Source organism: Macaca mulatta, chromosome 2 (genome assembly GCF_049350105.2).
Source record: "Macaca mulatta isolate MMU2019108-1 chromosome 2, T2T-MMU8v2.0, whole genome shotgun sequence".
Taxonomy (NCBI): domain Eukaryota; kingdom Metazoa; phylum Chordata; class Mammalia; order Primates; family Cercopithecidae; genus Macaca; species Macaca mulatta.
The window spans coordinates 89,639,320-89,659,857 of record NC_133407.1 but is presented as its reverse complement, the minus strand read 5'-3'; positions in this window follow the sequence as shown (position 1 = coordinate 89,659,857).

Genomic DNA, 20,538 nt, shown 5'->3' with positions numbered 1-20,538 from the left:
CTATGCAACCATGAAAAAGAATGAAATCATGACCTTTGCAGTAACCTGGATGCAGCTGGAGGCCAAGTATCCTAAGTGAATTAACACAGAAACAGAAAATCAAATACCATATGTTCTCACTTATAAGTGGGAGCTAAATATTGTGTACACATGGACATAAAGATGGGAAAAATAGACACTGGGAAATCCAAAAGGAGGCAGAGGGGGGAGGTGAAAGGACTGAAAAATCACCTATTGAAAACTATGTTCAAGGCCGGGCGTAGTGGCTCATGCCTGTAATCCCAGCACTTTGGGAGGCCGAGACGGGCGGATCACGAGGTCAGGAGATCCAGACCATCCCGGCTAACACAGTGAAACCCCGTCTCTACTAAAAATATAAAAAAATTAGCCGGGCGTGATGGCGGGTGCCTGTAGTCCCAGCTACTCGGGAGGCTGGGGCAGGAGAATGGCGTGAACCCGGGAGGCGGAGCTTGCAGTGAGCTGAGATCAAGCCACTGCGCTCCAGCCTGGGTGACAGAGCGAGACTCCGTCTCAAAAAAAACAAAACAAAAACAAACAAACAAACAAAAAAAACTATGTTCAATAGGAGAGATGGGATCAATAGAAGCCCAAACCTCAGCATTACACCAATCTAAATTTTTTTTTTTAAATGAAGTAGTGAGAGTGCCTTCCAACTCTAACATTCTATGACTCTACGACACTCTTCTTGACAAGGTGGAATAATTCATCCAATTTCTTGGGATGAAGTGAAAAGATAAGCCAGTAACCAGTCACTATTTCAAAGATGAGCCATTAATTCTGCCCTGTGACCTCATATGTAATAGGCAGGCGCTCATCCATGCAAAAGATCTTTACCATCTCTCTGTCAGGACTGTATACAGAAATGTGGTTAAAATTTGGTTCCTAGGATGAGCTGCTTCTAGTCTAAGATACCTGTTATTACTGACGTATAGTAGTTGCTTGGCATATCCTAAATAAAACTTTCCTCCCTCCACCCCACAAAATGTGAGCCAGCCGGGCTTCCTACAAACTCAAAGATAAATAAATGTCCTATGGTTTTCAAAGAAGATCAGTCCTCCCTTTCTCTAAACCTATTCATATTTGCCTTGGTTCCCAATGATGACAACAGAGTCTATTCCTAAATTTACAAATTTCCACGAAGTATATGGCAAATCAAATTCCTTGTGTATTTAAATCACCATAAGCATTATTATAATTATACTTCAAGTTGGACCAGTTAATTCATCATTCATTTATCTAGAAAGAGTAAACATAAAAAACAAGTTTTTCACTCTAACTTTTGACCTCAATAGATACATCGTTGTACAAAAATTCAAGAACCAAGAATGTTCAAGTAATTTCCTAGCTTGCCTTCTCACGTTTATGCCAGTCTTGAATCTCATATGGTATCTCATCTCCCTGGACTTACATTGTCCTCAAGTTTAAGAAAATAAGATATACAAAACATTACATTTGTTTAGCATTTCTCTATAGGGTCAACTACTTGATGCCACTGTGATCAGGGAGGAATGCAAGTCTTTTTACCTTTTTTCTGGCTGAAAATATAATTATCTGCATTGGCATCATTCTTCAAAGCATTGATTTCATACGGATTTCAGCACAAGCTTAAAAGCCACCAACTGGCTGGGCGCGGTGGCTCAAGCCTGTAATCCCAGCACTTTGGGAGGCCGAGACGGGCGGATCACGAGGTCAGGAGATCGAGACCATCCTGGTTAACATGGTGAAACCCCGTCTCTACTAAAAAAACACAAAAAACTAGCCAGGCGATGTGGCGGGAGCCTGTAGTCCCAGCTACTCAGGAGGCTGAGTCAGGAGAATGGCGTAAACCCGGGAGGTGGAGCTTGCAGTGAGCCGAGACTGTGCCACTGCACTCCAGCCTGGGCGACAGAGCGAGACTCCGTCTCAAAAAAAAAAAAAAAAAAAGAAAGAAAAAAAAAAAGCCACCAACTATTCTTTCCTTTGCAACTATTTCTTGGTTAGCAGCTGTAGTGAAAAAGTTACAATTTTGGGGGGAATTAAGAAAAAACTTCTACTTGAAAATACATGAGAGCAGAAAGTCTTGAAGAAAACTAATTGGTAATCCAGCCAACGAGGGTAATTCAGAGATAGATCTTTAAAGATATATATATACACACACACAGAGAATTGAGGGAAATGACTATTCTCATCTGTCCTAGTTTTTTGGGTTTTGGTTTTTGGGTGTTTTTTAAGGATAATATCCGTTACATTTTTTTCTATAGTACAGAGTTCCCTATTGTTTCTAGCTCATTTACTTTCCTCTGTCTCTCACAGAACCACACATTTCTCCACTGTTTTGCGTATGGGAGGCATAAACAAAAGCACGACATTTTAAGGCATGATCCCATGGGGCCTTCAAAAGTTTATATTTCATTGGAAACTCTGAGAATCTTTTGCCCAGCTAAGAACATCTGCTTCCTCTTAGCAACTTTAAATACGCTTTGATCCTGACATCCTTCAGTATCACCCACACGATGTATTTGAGGTTTTCCTGAGTAAAATAGGAGAAGAGAGTGACATTTGAGTTGGGGGCAAAGTGCCACTTTCCAGGAGACATTTAACTAAAGCTTTTGCTCAGGAATCAAAAAACATAGTTTTAGTGTGGCTTATTTTTGGTTCTTCATTAGAAACCTATATCTGTAACACTTGGCATCTATGTAACATTTTTAAAACATTAAACAAATTACTCCTCAACAAACCCTTGTTGGTAAGTCAATTAGGTAGAATATAATTTGTAAATGCAAAACCAAGAAAATGAGCAGGCCAAATTAGAATTCCATTGTTTACTCCATGCTTCCCATTACCCCTCTCCCCAGACCACCAAGAGTTTCCATATGTCAGCACGATTTTATTCAAGATCATTTACAGACAGTCACACACTGCATTAAAACATTTCGGTCAACGAAGGACCTCATATACAACAGAGGTCCCATAAGATTATAATGAAGCTGAAGAATCCCTGTGTCTAGTGACACTGCAGCTATCAGAATGTTCTAGTGCAATTCATTAGTCACATGTTTGTGGGGAGGCTGGTATAAACAAACCTACTGTGCTGCTAATTGTATAAATGTCTAGCACATAGTTATATATAGCACATTATACTGGATAATGATAATAAACCACTATAGTACTGGTTTATATATTTACAACCCTATATATTTTATTGTTATTTTAGAGTATACTCTTTCTACTTACTAGAGAAAAAAAAGTTAACTGTAAAATAGCCTCAGGCAGGTCCTTCAGGAGGCATTCCAGAAGAAGGCATTGTTATCACATGAGATGACAGCTCTGTGTATGTTATTGCCTCTGACCTCCCCGCGATACACGGACGTGGAGTTGGAAGACCATGATATTAATGATCCTGACTCTGCATAGACCTAGGCTAATGTGTGTGTTTGTGTCTTCATCTTTAACAACAAGAAGTTGTAAAAGTAAAAATATTTTTAAAATAGAAAAATAGAATAAGGACTCAAAAGGAAAATATTCTTGTATAGTTTTACAATGTACTTGGGTTTTAAGCTAAGTGTTACTACAAAAGAGTAAAAAGGCTTTTTTTTAAATTAAAGAGTTTATAAAGTTTAAAAATTTACAGTAAGCTCAGATTAATTTAGAATCAAAGAAAGAAAATGTTTTAATAAATTTAGTGTGTCCTAAGTGTACAGTATTTATAAAGTCTGCAGAAGTGTAGGGTAATGTCCTAGGCCTTCACAGTCACTCACCACTCACTCACCCAGAACAACTCCCACTCTTACAATCTTCATTCATGATAAGTGCCCTGTAGGTACAAGTGTACCTTTTTTTGTCTTTTATGCCATATTTTTACTGTACCTTCTCTATGTTTAGATAGGAAAAATGTTTTTCATTGTGTTATAGTTGCCTACAGTATTCAATATATTACCATGCTGTGCAGGTTTGTATCCTTGGAGCAATAGGCTATATCATATAGCCTCAGTGTTTAGTAAGCTATACTACCTAGGTTTAAGTACAGTCTATGACATTGGTACAATGACAAAATTGCCTAACGACCCATTTCTCAAAATGTATCCCCATTGTTAAGCAACGTATGACCACAGTAACATTACCGTGTGATAATTATCTGTTTCAAATGTATAATACTCCAACAGCTGCATTACTTTGGTTCCTTTATGTATTAGTTCATTTCAAAAGCACATACTGAGTGCAGAATAACCTTTCAGACACTGTAGTTCATTTTTATCCAATTAAATAATACTCTAGTTTAGGGTTCAATGTACTACCATCCTGTTTCCTATTTTTGTAAATAAAGTTTTGTTGAAACACAGCCACACCCATTTGTGTACATATTGTCTATGGCTGCTTTTGCACTGTAACAGCAAACCTGAGATTAAAGCTTCATTCAGTCATTGTCAGAGAGATTGTGTGGCTCGCCATTACAAAATATTTACCTTGTGGCCCTTTACAAAATAAGTTTGCCACCCCCTGTTCCATCTCAGTAATTTACAAACACCTCACCTAGATGCCCAGGTATCGCTTGAGAATCTGGTTGAAGACACATATCCTGTACCCTAGAGGTTCTGATTCAGTAGGCTGGTTGGAGTGGGACACAGGAATCTATATTTTTAAAACCTCTTTCAGGTGATTGAGTTGTAGTGTTCCATTTGAGGAATGCTGCTCCAGGCGATGCAGCTTACCGGTTTTCAAGAAGTACCCATGGGATGGGATTAATGACAGCTTTCTTGGTGATGATAATTATCTCCAAGTCTTATGGATTTGGATTGTTAGCAAGAAAATACAGACCATATTTTAGGCAATAGAGAAGCTATGGAGGTGAGAAGGAACAAAAATGAGTGAAGTATGTAGTGAGGAAGCAGCACTAACCAAAGATGACAGGGTGACATAGTGAAGTGATGAAAGAAAATATTTCATTTGTATGGAATTGGGAATCAAAGCAATAGATGCCCTTGAAGGCTTGTTGAAAAACACTTTAAAACACAAAGTAATCATTTAACATCTGTGAGGTGCAGTAGAGCTGATCCGGCCAAGCACTGTACCCCAATCTTTGATGAAAAATAGAGGCTATTATAATATTGTGAGTTAAGGTTAGGGTACAGAATTAAATCAGTGGCTATTTCAGAGTTTGAACCTGCAACTTTAACCTCTAGGGCAGCGTTCTTAAACTTTAACAGGCATCAGCATCACCAGGAATGCTTGTTAGAACTCAGAAAACTGGATCTCTTCCCAGAATTTCTGGCATAGTAGGTCTGGGACAGGGTCTGAAATTTTCATTTCTGACAAATCTGCAGGTGATGTGGCTGGTGCTGATCTGGAAACCACTTCTGTAACCAAATAGGACAAATGGCTGAAAAAAAACAGGGTCATATTGTACTCCTGTAAATAGGCTTTGTCGTGTTTAAGCCCACTGAGTATACATGTTGCTGAACCAAGGCGACCGTGCTACCATACCTCAGGTTTGAACTTTTAGAGCTCACTGCCAATTTGGATGGAAACCATATTGTAATCATAGGATTAGAAAATAATATAAATAATAATAGAATAGGCCTTAGAGATAATTTAGTTCAATGTTTTATTTTATAAAATAGACGGGGAAACTAAAAATCGAGAGGTTACACAGCTTAACTGCATGCAGTTCCTAATGACAGCCCAAGGATTTCATTCTTCAAAAGGAACCTGCATAATAAAAATGAGTAACATTTTATATTTTTAAAAATAAGTTTAGTCTGTGTCCCGAGTTTCCAAAAGAGCTTACAAATGGCAACAATATATAAACCATCATCTAGTAATCATGACAACAATAAAATCCTCATTGAAGGGAGACCCACATTTACAGGAATGGCCAAAAGAAAATTAGTCAAGATTAGAAATCAATTTTGGTTCCTGAGTAACTGGTCCAAAAGTCATTATTGTATTACCTCGTCTCTTTAAAAGGCAACCATTACATTGCTAACACTGACTATATTTTATTTAACTCTTTGTTGTTTTGCTGAATTTCATGTGCAAGGAAATAGAAGCTTGATTCAGGTTCAAGTCATATTCCCTGATTGTGAGTGAGTGACACTCAGGTAACAGCTGCAATTGATTGAAAGTGACATCTAAGCAGAGATGCTTTTAGCTACCGGTGGGCTCCCAGGACACTTAGAAATAATTCAGGTATAGTTTCTTATCAGCTGAGTATTAGCAGCCTGTAAATATGTATCCCCCATTCAGCAGAATGGGTTCTGACAGAGTAAAAGCCACCTGGAAAACACTGAAATGTACTTCTTTAAGATGTTGTCTAGCTACTTTTTCTCCAAGGGACAACCAATCGGCAATACATTGCTTTAGCTTGTTAACATGTGGAATGTGTCAGGCTTTTGCTTCGCCTTGTTTTGTTTTCTTTTAGTTTGTTTGCTCTCTGTGCTCTTCATTTGTCTTTCAAATGTAGAGTAAAAGGATCCATTTCTTTGTCCAGCTTCATGTCATATGTAGATAAAAATGAATTAATCTTTAATGAAGTAGAAAGTGGGTTATATGAAGGCAATTTCCTTCTAGGCTTTACATGATGGCTCTTGTTCATTTTATTGGGTTCATCAACCAAATGGTTATTTATTCATATATCCATTCAGTATGTATCAAACACCACTACATGGAAAGCATTTTGACAAATTTGAGTTGGGGTTTTCCCCCCTTCTTTTGTAATTATTGGAAGGAAGGAAGGAGTAGGCAGATGCTGCTCCCACACCAGACACAGTTTGAGTCCTGTTTCCCTTTGTTCCATAGTAACATAATTTCTGCACTGTAGATCGGTTGATCCTTTTACCCAACAAAGATTACTCTTCTGCCATTTTCAAAGTAGTGAAATAAAGGATCTAATGATTTCTTCTTTTGGTCTTATAAAATATTACATTTTATGGTACCTATGGGTATTATAAAATATGCTATTTCTTTATAAGCTAAATACAACTTGTATTTAGCTTTTAAAATACAGTTTTCCTCAGCCTGATATTTTGAGGTGTTCTTTACCCTGGTGTTTTTTCTAAACTTACCCTAACCTTGAATGAACCTCACATTAACGTAAGGCCTGTCTATGCACTAGCTTTTAAGCATGGTTCAGGCATACCTACCTCTGTATTTGGCAGCTTTCCTTCAACCTAGAATGAACTCCGCCTCCACAAAGACGATAAATCCTTTGAAGACCAACCTGAAGTTCAGCCACTCCCCCATTCCCACCGCACACTGGACCCCTTTTGGGAGCTATGACAGCCCACAATGAGATGGTTCTCTTCACTCCCAGGACACTGATTATTCAACACTACTCACTTGATGTGTCAGATTCTGTCTTATATTATGAATGATTGTTTTATGTGTACTATAAGCTCTTTGAGGACAAATTATAGGGCCTGTATTTTTTGTATATATCCTAGAGCTTAACAAAGGATTAAATTGTGAGTTTAGCTTGAATGGGAGGAGAATGGTCTCAGAAATGTTTATAGTAATGGTCATTGATAGAGAATATTGATGGAGAATTATCTCCAGTAGAAAATTATCTATGGAATCAGCTAAAAAGCAAACCATCAAAACTTTGAGTTACTAAGGTTAATTACTAAAAAGGTTAATAAAATTTCTGAAGTCATTGCTGGTGAATTTTTAAAAGTTTTTTTTTTTTTTTTTTGGTAAGAAGCTTGGAGAATTAAATGACCTTCTTAATGTTATATAATGCAGCCTTGCAACAAGTAGTATGTTTATTCTTCAAAGAATGTTAGACATCTTTGCTAACTAATTAACTATTAAATCACTAGTGAAACCAGCAAGGTGTAAAGAAGGTTGCAAAAAGAAATGCAAATAGTTATAAGAGTATCAATCTAAAAACTTAACCATATTCTAGAGAGTTGAGAGAAGGAGTTGTTCATTTGGTGGCATTTGGCTGGAGTTTTTATTGTTGGTTTGGTTTTTGGTGTCAAGAGAGTTTATCTGGCTTTGATATTAGACTGTGTCTCCCTGAATAGTGTCTCTTGTTGCAAAGAGCTCACACTGCCAGCTTTTCACACCCTGGGTGCTAGGGTTTTTCACTTCACATAGCAGAATGGGAGACAAATAAAACATTACATCGTGCCCTTTTTGCCGAAGCACCAAAACATGCTTCAGAAAACTTGTCAAAGGGAGATGGGAAGAGAGAGGAGCAAAAGAGATGATGGGAAAGCACGATTCCCAGTTTTCATAAATGAACAAAATACTAGAATTGGAAAGAAAATAAATAGGGAGCTAAATACATCTTACAATTTTAAATCTAGGATAACACCAAGTTACAAAATTGAGGCTTAAAAACCAATCAACATTCTCTGACCCCTCTATTTGTATTTTGAAGGGCACCTATTCAGGTGGTTTCTAATAATCCTAGCATTAAGACAAACAAACAGGGAGATATGTGTGGGTGCAGGCAGTCTCATGCTAATGCACAGCACCACCGATTTATTCACCCTTAGAGCAGTTTTAAAATCAATTCAATATTTCCTGGATAGGTTGACGTCACCCCTCTCATATCGGAGTGAAGGACTGAACTGCTTGCTCTGTACTCATTAAAATTCTGTATACTACACTATGCTGGAGCCAATGTCTATTTTCAGGATGGCCGTAAAACAAAGCAATAAGTGTTCTTGTCTCTGAGGCCAAGGTGGAGAGAACAGAGAGGAGTTATGAGAGATGAGGTCCACAGAAAGGAAAAGAGGGAGGGAAGCATTAATCTGTTAATATTTACCAAATTCTAGCAATAAAATGAAGTGTCACACATACACATTAATAAAGCATTCAGAGCACAGACATGAATTCAAGGACACTCCAAGAATTCTAGCCTGAGAGAGACCAGCCAGTAAGGTAGTAGCAGACAATTTAATCTGGGAAAATGACTTTCCACCCAGGAAATTGAAAACACCGTTCTCAGTTCTTTTATTATTCCTATGAAGTAGTTTTCCTTTTCACAATCCATTTATTAAGGAAAATATGTGTCACTCATCTTACTACTATTTGCATAAACATGGGGCCTCATTCTTCCAGATATATATTACATGTATGTATGTGTGTATGTGCACACACACACTTATACGAATATGTGTATGAATATATATCTGTGCACCAGGTCACAAGTGCTGTGGTGGAGGGATGCTCTGAGGAATGATTGGCTTCGGCTTTGCCTGGATCTGAGGCTTGCATTTGGCTCTACTCTGATGGAGGGCGGGTGACTGACGATATGGAGCATTAGAGTTCATAGAACTGAAGGAGCCACGTTGCTCTTTCCCCCAGAGTAAGAAAATGTACCTTTTCAACAACTGTGACATCAGCTAGGCCTGCAGTAGCACTGTGGTTCATCCTCCAGCTGACGGATTGAACCTCACAAAAGGGAGGCTACCCCTGAGGACAGTGACAAGATGCTGCCCTGAGAATGCTCTTGGAGGAACTTACACCCGGTGCTTTCTTCAATCCCTCCTGACAGGTAAAACCTGACCCCCTGAAGGAGAAAAAAATGACCTCAAATTCAGAATAGGACAGTCATTTTGGTTTTGAGCATTCTATACCATGTATGCTTTATACTCAGACAACAAACCGGCCCAACTTCAAATATTATTAAGATATTCTCAGTGAGGCGCCTGATTTTTTTTTCTTCTTCTTATTTCGGCAACTCTTCACACACACACACACAGACACACACACACACACACACACACACACAAAGAGAGAGAGAGACAGCAGGGCGATGCATATGGTAAAAACCAAGCTTTTTATTCAAGAAGGGCAGGCTGACCTTTCAGAGTTTGTTAGAAACATACCCCAGAGTAAATGCTCACACTCTCATCTCTCTAGAATAAGACTCCATCTTCAACAACAATGAAGAATTTCCTGAAGACTCAACTTCCTTCGCCCACTGGGTCAAGGAGAAAGGAAAATAGGCAGAGTTCTTCAAGGAGGGGGCGGCACTGTGCCTGCTTGGCGCGGAAGGAATCCAGCCACCTCTCTGCCCACGTCCTCTATTTTCAGAGACAGCCTGGTTTCAGCCTGAGCTGTGGCCTGGCCCAGGAGCAGCCAGGGGGAAGGGACCTCCTGTATCATGGGAGTGTCTGGGGGAGAGAAGGGCGCCACTAGAAATCATGCCACGGAGTGATGGAAAGCAATGCTCCCTGTCTTTTGCTTCCTGGTGCAAGTCACATTGCCCTTTAAAATGACATGGGTTGGGGTGCACAATCCAGTGAGTAGGATACGGCATAGTTCCTTAGGATCCGAGGAACACAGGAGGAAGCTCTATACTCTCTCTCTCTTAGACCAACTGGGTTCAAACCTCAATTCTGGCACTTCCCAGTTCTATAACCTGGGGAGAGTCATTGAATCTCTCTGTGCTTCAATTTCTCTGTCTATAAGTTGGGATAGGTAGTAACAGTCCTTACCTCACCAGGTAGCTTTGGAGGACTAAATGAGCAAATTCTCAAAGGGCTAAGGAAAAGCACTTGGATCGCAGTAAATATTCTCTGAGTGTCAGAGTTGTATCCCACCTGATTTGTCATCAGCCTCTACTTGGTCCTGAAAGGAAAGAACAAAGGAGAACAACACTACTGCCCTCACGCTCCCGCCATTGGGCCCTGGTGGTCCCTGGCCTGCTGGGGCTGCCTTCAAATCCCACCCTACCTGCCCCTGTGTTTCCTTGGGCCTGGTGGAAGCAGCATTATTGGATGACTTCGCTGAAAGGCACAGGTATCCTCATTACCCTGAAATAACCTAATTAAGAGAGTATAAAAGAAGACACTGGCACTGAAAAAGAACCTGGTCCACTTAGTGACTATAGGAGGTTCCAGAAACTCTGTTTTGAACCAAATTCTCTTAGCCTCATTTATTATTATTCTGGGCCTCATTTATTACTAACAACATGGGGGGAGGGGAAATGGTGCCATTGAAACTTTGTTCTTTATTGTATTTTGAGTTCATATTACCAATAGATAAAGCACATATTCCCTAGGGAGACACGCCAGTTCTCTGCAACCTGCTTGCCATGTACCATGACTGCAGGAGAACTGAGTGGCCAGAGATTTCTGGATCTGAAGCTGCAATGAAATGTGTTCTCATAACTAAGACTGAAGATGTCATTCTTAAGAATAATGTGTGAAGGCTATTTCTCTACCCTAAGCATATAAGCCAAAAATCAAACCTAGTATGTCACAGAGAATTTTTGTGTGGCTTCTGGGACTCCCCTTGGACTATCTTTAAGGGAACAGTTTGAATGCCAAAACATTGGCCTTTAGGTGCTATAAGGGAAAAACAGGACAGAATATTTGACTAGCCTGAAAAAGTCAGGCACTCACCATATTCATTCACTTGGCAGAGAAGTAAAAGACAGCAAATAGGAAGCTATTTTAATGGACACCCATGGTTACCATTTATAAGGGTTACCCTCTTGTCCTCATCTTGATCTGAATAGGAGAAACTATAACTGAACTTTGAGCCTCCATTTGTGGTCATGGGTAGAATTGCCAAATAAAGCCAGCTCTCCAACTCTATCTCTATTCTGTCCCTCCAAAGGGACAATCATCGATTTACCTGACTATATTCTCCTTTCCCCCAGGTCATCCTGAAGGACAGAGTGTCCTCTTGAGAACGTTTGATTTATTCAGTGTGTTCCTAGGCTCGAAACTAGAATGGAAAGAGATGCTATTCCCCTGACCACAACAGAGCTCTGCCTAGAGAATCAGTCCAGCATAACAGTAAGTAGTCTTTAGAGTTACACTCTTTGGATTCAAAGTTTAGCTTCCCAGCTTACAAGGTGGGTAACCTGTCTAGGCCCAGTTTTAGCATCAGTGACATGGAAGTAATAACCAGCACCTCATTCACTGATATGCCTATGGGAATATAAGCAAAGAACTTGGTTCATGATAAGAATTTGATAGATGTGAAATTTGTTGCTAGAAAAGAAAAAATAAATGTGGCAACTATCAGCATTACAATATAAGCAATTAACAATCTTCTAGTCTTCTCCTAGGGACTTTGAGAAGAATAAAATATAGAGCATTTTTCCTAACATTAAATCACATTAATATATCAGAATATGAAATATAGAGATACCATATTTATGAATAAGTTAATGAGCAGGTTTTCAATGAAAGTGTAATCTAGCGAGAAAGTGGTTTGGCCATTCCTCCTTGACCTGAACCTGTTGATTTATTAATATATGAGCAGGTCCCTCTCATATGGAGTCTACTGAAATAATGGCCCGTTGCACAGTGGAGACTATGATTGTTCACTTGCATTTTGGTTAACAAGCCAAATAAACTAAAATATAGTTAATTATGTGTAAACCACAACCACATGTACATCTGGGTGACTATTTTTATCTATCAGATTTGTAGCACAATTTTAAATTGAATTTCAAACTTGAAGATGTATACTTTACTTGTAAAATTATGGGCATTAGTGCTGAACTCTGCTTTCTGAATTTTTTTCACTTTTGCTATACAGACTTTAGGGTTTGTTATTTGTTTTTTGTTTTGTTTTGTTTCAATTTACAAAACAGGGGATCTGAACAAGACATACCCCAAAGCTATTTCTTTTTAAGCTTTTATTATCCTATAAATTCCTCAAATATCAAACTCCATGCTACATTTTTTTAGCAATTAATGAAAACTGTTTTGGAGAAGAAGAAATTGAGAGGAGATTTGTCTCTAATACAAAAAGTTGTTTATTCTAACTGCAGACAGAGTCTTTTCATAATTTTGTGCGGCACAAAATAAGAAACAGTTTCTACTCTATGTGTCATTTGCAAATAGGAGACAATCAAGGTTCAAAAGAAGCCCGTAAGAGCAGCAGGAGACTCTAGAAGGCACAAAATGTGGGATAGAATCCTACAAGGAAATGACGTAAGGTTCAGCTGAGGGGAAGGAAACAGAGAGGTAAATTTGTTTTCAAAAATTTAATGCCTCCCTATTCTGGGTCTAGGTATTTTCTGATCTTTGCAGAAACTGGTAGCTCTTCATCTTCCCCAGCCCAGCCTTTTCTCACCTGCTTTCACACATTCTGTGCTTTTCATACTTACCACACTCAGATTACCATGTATGCCATCCACCACCACACAGGGCAGTGTAGGAAAAGCAATCTAATTAACCATTGCCATTAACCATTCAAGAGAAGCTGCTTCTCTGCAGTCAATAAGCAGCCTGATTCCAGTTTCTTTCTGTGCAATAGGCTTCATTATCTCTAAGGTTGCATCTGGGGGTGGCGGAAAAAGCCTGGAATAGAATATTCCACTTAACCATTTGGCAGATCCTTTTAATTTAAAAATGAAAGGAAAATATATAATTTAAGAAACCACTACACTAATAGGAGTGCTTGGAGATTCTTAACTATCATACAAATGGGATAACCATCTTGAAACTGAAAACAGGAGTGAATTCAACCTATTGACAAAGACTTATTAGGAGTCTACCATTCAAGCTACTGTGTGAGCTCCTATGGAGTCTATGATAGTCTTCTTGTTCCTCAAAGAGTTTACAATCTAATTGGAGAAAAAAATTAGAATCGAGATAATATACTGCATAGTTTTTACAAGGACAATGTAACAAAACATGTCTACTTGTCAATAGTTGGTTCAAAGTGGTAAGAATTTAGAAGACACAAAGCCAGTATGCAATGCGGTGGCCTAGGAAGGCTTCCCTGTGAAAATGGGACCTGCTCTGAACCTGTCAAGGCATGAATGATAGACTCTGGACTGGCTGAGAGAAAGAGTCCAGGCTCCCAAGGGAAGCAAGAGTAAGGAGAACACCAGAGAAATAGTATATCAAAGGTGGCTACTTGCAAAAGGCATCTTCGGAAGCCGTGGCTGTCTGGAGTTGAAGTTTCACGAAGAGGAGCAGGAGATGGTGATAAGAGAGTGTCTGTGTCTGACACAACTTAAAGAGACCTGAGCCCACTATGTTCCTCTAATTATATTCTCTCGGTCAATAATTTTTTTTTTTTTTTTTTTTTTTTTTTTGTTAAGCCCCTGTTATATGCAAGACACTGTTGGGGGTGGTGAAGGCAGAAGGACAAAAAGAAAAGATCTAATTTGAGCTCAGGAGCCAGACATAAAAACAGGAAATGTTAACAATGCAAAAGATACCAAACAAAACAAAACTGAAAAAAAAGTATGGGGAGCAGGGTGAGTTGGCAAATAATTAATCCATCTGTAGAGGAAACCAATTATTTTGTCTGCTAAATACGCTTCCCTTCTTCGAAGAATAAAAGAGGTTTCCTCTACTTCCGGGTGTTGTTCCTTTCAGCCCCAGACCTCGAACCCTGTAATGTCCACGGGCACCCACTTTCTTTCATGGCCCCCCTCCCCTGACCATAATTGATTGGTAAGGAATGAGTCCTAGCAGCATGTAAGTCCCTGGTGCCAATTTCTTGCTGTAACCAACTACATCCTTGCTTGACTCTTTGTTTGATTTTTCAGTCTCTTTATCAATAATATGATTATCCAGCTAGTGAATTTCCCCTTTGATAAAGCCAATTCAAGTTGGATGACAGTTATTTGCAACTTAGAGTCTTATTAAACTTCTAAGTGATTAAATTCTGACTTGCATTGTAATTGTTTGCATTCTTTCCTCCAAACTTCTAGGTTGTAGAGCAAACACTGTGTCTCACTCATCTTTGTGTCACCTAAAGTGGCTAAGTCTATAATCTGTACTAAGCAGATAGTATCAAGTCAGTAATACTAGTTACGGTAATAAATAAATGCCCCGCTCTTAGTTTCTTGACACCTTACAAGTTGATTTCTCACCCACATCGATGGGTGTTCTTAAAGGGGGAGTGGCTGTCACCTAGGTGGTGTTTCAGGGACCCAGGCACCTTTTGTCTTGTGGCTCCACCTCTCATGGCCATGGATACTGTGCTGGATCCTGCACAGGCAGGAGCAGATAGCATGAAGAGGCCTCCTACTTCTTAGCCACCTGGGCCCAGAAGTGACCTGCACCTCTTCTGCTCTCATTGTATTGGTAAGAAGCAGCCACACAGATACAAGGGCTGAGAAATACAATCCTAGCTGAGCAACAGTTCCTAGCAACAGCTCTACTCTATGGATAGCAGGTAGTAATCTTTGGTGGAAAATTAGCTACAAGAAAGAAAGAGAAAGAAAGATGCATGGGGTGGGGGAAGGAGGAAAAAGAAGAGAAAAGAAGGGAAGAAAGAAAAAAGAAACGTAAGAGCAAGACAAAAAGAAAATACACTATGGGGGTTACAGGTGGGGAAAGATTGCTTCAAGGAGCAGGAATTGAGCCTTTTGCTTGCATTTTCTTAATTATATAAAGCCCACTAAAAACATCATAGATTATGAAAAAAAAAATGTAGAGGAACTCTGCTGACTATCTTAGTGAAATGGCAACACTTCTAACATACATTTTTTTTTTTTTAAGATTCCTCTAAATTATTACCCTTGGGATCTAAGCAGCATAAGTCAAAGGTCATATCTCCAACAGCTTTCCTTGTCAAAATTATCTCATAGGAAGCAGTCGTCATGTAAAAGCACAAAGCAATCTGCCAAAGGACTTTCCTTAATGGCTGAAATTTCAAGAATGCAGAAGTCTTAAAATGGCTGTTTCTTCTAGTCAGTTGAATACCAAATCCCTTCTGTGAGGACAATGTGTACACTGGAACAAATAGAAACATTTCAAAGCCTCTCTGGAGACTTTCCAAGTGTTTTTAAATTAATGTTTCTCCTGAAAATATTCAAAGCCCAAACCCCTATTATTGCTCTAATTATATTCTCCCGGTCATGACATGACAGTTGGATTCTGGTCATGAAGTGTTGCTCTGGGGCAGATCCCAGTTCTTCGGGAAAGGGAAGAGAGTCGGGGAGATAGGGGTTTCCAACAAGTCTAGACCCAAGTTATGGAGGTCCTCAAGAACTGCACAGTGTCATAGCAAGTTCTCGGACACTAAAGGGAACTTCTAAAACACAAAGACCATATTTAATTCACCCCTGTATTTCTAGTGCCTTGCACAGTACCTGACACCAAGCAAGCATTCGATAAATATTTGATGAATAAATAAATGAATGGAGCTGGAATTTAGTGATTATGTCTTGGATGCAAAGTGAGTATTTGGCCTCAGTAACAAAGAACACAAAATAATCTAGAACTGGGGCACAAGATTGGAGCAAGACAAAGAAGACATTCTCGATGCTGAGTTTCTTTAAATACTTTTAGTTGGAAACCAGTCTAGTCACAGAGTCAAGAGCAAAGATGAGTCACCAAGAAGAAGTCAAAAGGATTTAGCTATTTAGGTGGCGTGTCGAGTCAGGAAGCCAAGAAATTTATTATTTATAAATTATTATATAATCTGATTGGAAAAGGTCAATAATAGTAAAATATCTGCGTTTGTTCTTCATAAGCTTATCTGTTACTCCAAGAAGCAAAACCAGCCTTGAGCAAAACTGTAAAATAAACCTCACCTTCTTATCTCACCTTTTGTCATTACTTATAGTCAGCAAATGCCCCTCCTCAGGTCCCGTGGCTTTAAATTTTAGTCACCCCTTACCACCCAAGTCATCCAGGGACCATATACCTCTTGATCTTGCTTCAGACGTTCTCATCATAAGTGTACCCATCTCGTGTCTCAATCATCAGGCTTTGCTCCAGCTGGTTGCCTAATTCACTCATCTGCTCATGAATTCAGAAAGGGCATTAATGATAAATTCAGATAAAATATAGTCTTGTTTATTAGTGTCTTCTGGAGACAAGGCCTTTGCCCAATGGAGTATCTCTAATCATGAACATTTCCAAGTGAAGTAAGGCCACTGGGGAGGAGATCAGTGGCTGGCTGAACTTTCACTGCCCTTTAAATCACATCAGGGGAGGCAGCTACTCTTTCTGTCAGATCTGGCAGCCCGGCTAGCAAACCCTTTTAAAACAGCAACTGTCCTGGTTAAATTAACACTGAAAGACCTCTCATGGCAAAACCTCAGCCTGGGGCCAGTCAGAAAGATAACGGTTTCATTAGCTGGTATCTTTTCAAAAGGATGCCTGAGTCATTTCCCTTTAGACCACTCTGACTCCTCTATTTCTGGTTATCTCAAAACACTTCTTATAAATTAATAGTTGAAAGCACACATCAGTGGTCTGTGGTGTCCCTTATATATGCCTTTGAAAAAACATCACCAGATATCTAAAGAACAAAATTAAACTTTTCCTCCAAGATTGTAACTGTAACCAAACCACACCTGCCTCAGCAGTTACTCATGGCCTAAGGAGGGACATCCTGCTACAACCGGATGAAGAGTTTTAGGGTGTTTGCGTTCAAAAAGCCCTGCAAAGTTCATAAAAGGGAAGTGTTGGCACCCATTGTGTAGGCTTATGAATTTTACCCCTTTTTCTTTTCCTAGTGTCACTACTGCTGCCTTATATTTTTTTCAGAAATAATAGAGTATAAGTGAATTCATATAAATATATATGCATATATATACATATACATATATACACACATTCATACATATGTAAAGTCACTATTCCTAGAAATATTCCCAAAGGAAGCTGCCTTTTAAAGTGTTTTTCCTTCAAAATAACAGAGTAGGTTATAGTCTTTGCTGTGAATTATAATCGTCTCACATATTCAGCAGACAGCTCTCTAGAAACTCAACCAAATACATTTTCCCTCTTGAACTGAACAGCAACAATAACAAAAAAGAAAAGACTCTAGCACTGAAGAGGAATGTACTTAGATCAGGTTTATACACTTTAGAGCGGACGATAAATAAGGTCACCTTGGAGCCATAAAGGCCAGAACTAATTGACATATTCAAGGATTCATGAAGCCAATAGAATGCCTTTAGCCAACAGTGGACATGAAATTAAACATACAATGGACTGTATGCAGGAAGCAGACCCAGGGAAGCCAGTCAAATGATAGGAAATGGCAGATGAAAAGTCAAAAGAGAAATCAAGCAAAGAGCCACAGTCTTTTATAAGCTCAAACACCTGAGGATACCATTCTGTGACCCTACAGTTTACAAGTAATAAAGTGATGGTGGTGAGCCAGAATGAAAAGATTAGGTCATACCTGATAGACTGTTTAATAAGACAGGAAGATGAGTAATGCATCCTAGATAATTATCCATTAACAATGGTTTTCAGAAAGGTTTGATAAATAAAAGTTATCTTTAAGAATCTAAACATTGCAAGTACTTTATTCCTGAATGTCAACCAATAGATGAAGTGTGAGTATGTTAGTTAACCATGTTCAAGAACTAAGAACAACAGAGGGAGAAACTGTCAAATGTCTATTCTATTATTTTTTAATTCAGTTTTGTTACTTTCAAGTACTTGGAGCATTTTTAGTTTTAGAGGACCTGTTTTAATAACTAATAATGAGATATGCATGTTCTCAAATTAACATATTGAAAGTTGAAGAATGATCCTTCTAAAAAGCTTCTATATATCTCTTGTAGTCATTTATCTAAGTATGCCAGGGACACATCTTCACTTATTGGTTCAGGAGATACAGTGGCGAAAAGGTTTTTGTCTATTCAAACGGCATCCTAGCCTCAATAAGATTTTGCTTTTACTTTTGCTTAGAGTCTAAAAATTTTTTGCTTGTCACTCAAATTCTTGTAAATTCTAAATCAACCGAGTTTATATAAAGTGGCAATTGTGCTAAGCAGTTCTAGCCTCAAGAAATACCCAGATCAATACAAACCATCCATGATCACCTGGACTCAGAATTTAGTCATGAAAAACCAAGTAAACAGTCACTGAAATAAAATAAATGCCATGTTAGAACTGTAAATACAAGACTTATTATGAAAGCAATGACAAATGGAGTAAGTATGGTTTAGTGAGTGTGTGTGTGTGCACTCACACATATGTAGATATAGATCCATTAACAATATATATGTGTGTGTGTATATATATGTAGTATGTGTGCATATGTATATTGTGTGTGTGTGCATACATGTATTTCTGGCTGGAAATTAAATACATGGATAGATAGATAGATCCAGAGATAGATATGTTTTGACTCCAGTAACAGATAATACTGATGCTTTACTTCATGAAAATAAAAATATAGCATAGTAATTTGGGATTACAGCATCCACCATTAGACAAATCTAATCTGGAAACATGGTTCTGCCACCTATTAACTATGCAAACCTGTAGAAGTTACTTGACCTCTCGGAGCTTCTGTTTTCAACTGTAAAGTAAAGGTAATAATAGTATCAAATTCAGAGAGCTATTAAATCCTTTCATAGAGAAAAATCAAAAATCATTGATTATTTTCCTTCTGATTTATTGGTGGTATATAAATGTATCTTAAAGTAGTCTATGCTCATCACACATTCAGAGGATTCTGGTTTTCATTTTAAAGTTAGGTATAAAATATTGTGGTCAAGAGTGCAAACAAGGAAGGGGGTTGGGCACTTCAAGCACACAGGTGGTACACACAGCCAAAAGAACAGCAACCAACAGTAAGGCAGAGGTAAGAGCTCCAGCTTTTTTGGAAGCTCTCCTGAATGCCCAGATATTTTTAGATTATTTTTTAAATGCAAAACAGACATACACACTAAATGGCATAGAACAAACACCCAGAAATATTTTGCTTCGATTTTTCATGGGTTATTTTTACAGATCTGTCTTGCTGTGTGAATCTCATTGTGAATGAAATGAATCCGTGAGCATGCTTCCATGGAAACCTGTTTCTTTGTGATTGGCTGAGCGGTATCCAGGCAATTCAACAATACCTCAGAAAGTACAAGTACCGTTAATATTTAACAGACACAGTAAAACCTACCAACCCCAACCCCATGGCATTTGTTATGCAACTCACCATTAATAAAGAAATGCAGGTCTATCATAACATTTTCTCACCCTCAAAATATCCTTGCAAAGTTCTTGTTTCTCCCCTTGTTAAAACCTGACATACAGAGAAACGGGAGCGGGGAGTGGAGGAGGGAAGGACAGGACACGAAGGAAAAGGCATAAAACCTTGAAGATGTGATCAGATAAAGCCTTATCATCCTTGTAATTGATATTGCCTCCATTTCATCTGTTTTGTTTCTAAATAGAACTCATTTAAAACGAGCAAAGTTATTTGCCCAAAAGGAATGTTTCTGCCATTTTACATTTAATCATGATTAAGAAAGAAAGAATCATGTCACCTAAGACAATTTATATAATCATGAGCATACTAGTGTGACTAACCAAGCAAGATGAGGCAAATGATACATATTAAAAGGCCCAAAGTAAGCAACGTGTATTTACCAGTGTCCATGGGAAATTGAGGGTTTTTTTCATTTTTTTTAAGCATATATGATTTGAAACTCCCAGTGTGAAAAGAATAAGAAAATAAGAAATAAGAAAAGCAGTGATACAAAGAAAAGTCCCAATGCGCAAAAGAGTTAAATTTCCAAGTAATCATTTTTTTCTGCAACCCCTACACTGTCTGGATACTTTAGAACTCCCCCTGTGTATTTAACGTTTTACTTACATTCTATCATGAGCAAATCAACCACTTAATAACAGACAA